Source organism: Etheostoma cragini, chromosome 16, assembly GCF_013103735.1.
Source record: "Etheostoma cragini isolate CJK2018 chromosome 16, CSU_Ecrag_1.0, whole genome shotgun sequence".
Taxonomy (NCBI): domain Eukaryota; kingdom Metazoa; phylum Chordata; class Actinopteri; order Perciformes; family Percidae; genus Etheostoma; species Etheostoma cragini.
The window spans coordinates 24,802,853-24,805,461 of record NC_048422.1 but is presented as its reverse complement, the minus strand read 5'-3'; positions in this window follow the sequence as shown (position 1 = coordinate 24,805,461).

The following is a 2,609-nucleotide window of genomic DNA, read 5'->3' as shown; positions in this document are numbered from 1 at the left end:
TAGTATAGTATGTAGAAAAAAGTCATAGTATAGCATGTAGAAAAAAGTCATAGTATAGCATGACGAAAAAAGTCATAGAATAGCAATCACGAAAAAGTCATAGTATAGCATGTAGAAAAAAGTCATAGTATAGCATGACGAAAAAAGTCATAGTATAGCATGACGAAAAAAGTCATAGTATAGCATGTAGAAAAAAGTCATAGTATAGCATGACGAAAAAAGTCATAGTATAGCATGTCGAAAAAGTCATAGTATAGCATATAGAAAAAGTCATAGTATAGCATGTCAAAAAAGTCATAGTATAGCATGACGAAAAAAGTCATAGTATGGCATGTAGAAAAAGTCATAGTATAGCATGTAGAAAAAAGTCATAATATAGCATGTAGAAAAAGTCATAGTATAGCATGTGGAAAAAAGTCATAGTATAGTATGTAGAAAAAAGTCATAGTATAGCATGTAGAAAAAAGTCATAGTATAGCATGACGAAAAAAGTCATAGTATGTCATGACGAAAAAAGTCATAGTATAGCATGTAGAAAAAAGTCATAGTATAGCATGTCAAAAAAGTCATAGTATAGCATATAGAAAAAAGTCATAGTATAGCATGTCAAAAAAGTCATAGTATAGCATGTAGAAAAAAGTCATAGTAAAGCATGTCGAAAAAAGTCATAGTATAGCATGTCGAAAAAAATACTAAAAAGTCAGAGTATAGTATGTCGAAAAAATACTAAAAAGTCATAGTACAGTATATCAAAAAAATTACTAAAAAGTCATGGTACAGTATGTCGAAAACAGGATATATTTTTGGCAGGCGTCTTACACAATTATTACTTAAATACATTTTGATATAATATAAAGTACCTGTTAAGATAACAAGTAGCTTTGACTTACCTTCACTTTGATTCTTCCTCATTGGTGGATGCTGAAAATTGAGGAAATTTGCAAGTTGAAATCGACGCAAACGCAACGTACGATGTTTGAGGAACGCAACGCAACCCTTTGAGTTTTTAATGTTTGTGTAGTTGTGGTTTTTACCTCCGGCGGGGATCGAACCCGCGATGTCTCCGTTGGCAGACGGCGTCCTTGTCCTCTGGACCGTCTCCTCTGCTGATCAACACCAAGAAGTAGAGAGAGACAGAAGCTGCAGGAAGTTTAAAAACAGCTCCAACAACCGAAAAAAGTCATAGTATAGCATGTAGAAAAAAGTCATAGTATAGCATGTCAAAAAAAGTCATAGTATAGCATGTAGAAAAAAGTCATAGTATAGCATGTAGAAAAAAGTCATAGTATAGCATGTCGAAAAAAGTCATAGTATAGCATGTAGAAAAAAGTCATAGTATAGTATGTAGAAAAAAGTCATAGTATAGCATGTAGAAAAAAGTCATAGTATAGCATGACGAAAAAAGTCATAGTATAGCAATCACGAAAAAAGTCATAGTATAGCATGTAGAAAAAAGTCATAGTATAGCATGACGAAAAAAGTCATAGTATAGCATGACGAAAAAAGTCATAGTATAGCATGTAGAAAAAAGTCATAGTATAGCATGACAAAAAAAGTCATAGTATAGCATGTCAAAAAAGTCATAGTATAGCATATAGAAAAAAGTCATAGTATAGCATGTCAAAAAAGTCATAGTATAGCATGACGAAAAAAGTCATAGTATGGCATGTAGAAAAAGTCATAGTATAGCATGTAGAAAAAAGTCATAGTATAGCATGTAGAAAAAGTCATAGTATAGCATGTAGAAAAAAGTCATAGTATAGTATGTAGAAAAAAGTCATAGTATAGCATGTAGAAAAAAGTCATAGTATAGCATGACGAAAAAAGTCATAGTATGTCATGACGAAAAAAGTCATAGTATAGCATGTAGAAAAAAGTCATAGTATAGCATGTCAAAAAAGTCATAGTATAGCATGACGAAAAAAGTCATAGTATAGCATGTCAAAAAAGTCATAGTATAGCATGTAGAAAAAAGTCATAGTAAAGCATGTCGAAAAAAGTCATAGTATAGCATGACGAAAACATTCATAGTTTGGCATGTCGAAAAAAGAAGAGTAAAGTTGTATAATATTCCATATATTAAGGTGTTTTACACAATTATTACTTTATTACATTTTGATATTATATAAAGTACCTGTTAAGATAACAAGTAGCTTTGACTTACTTTCACTTTGATTCTTCTTCATTGGTGGATGCTGAAAATCGAGGAAATTTACACGTTGAAATCGACGCAAATGCAACGCACGATGTTTGAGAACGCAACGCAACCCTTTGAGTTTTTAATGTTCGTGTAGTTGTGGTTGTTACCTCCGGCGGGGATCGAACCCGCGATGACTCCGTTTGCAGACAGTGTCCTTGTCCTCTGGACCGTCTCCTCTGCTGATCAACATTAAGAAGCAGAGAGAGAAAGAAGCTGCAGGAAGTTTAAAAACAGCTCCAACACCCGAAAAAAAGTCATAGTATAGCATGTAGAAAATGTCATGGTATAGCATGTCGAAAAAAGTCATAATATGGCATGTATCAAAAGTCAAAGTATAGCATGTAGAAAAAAGTCATAGTATAGCATGACGAAAAAAGTCATAGTATAGCATGTAGAAAAAAGTCATAGT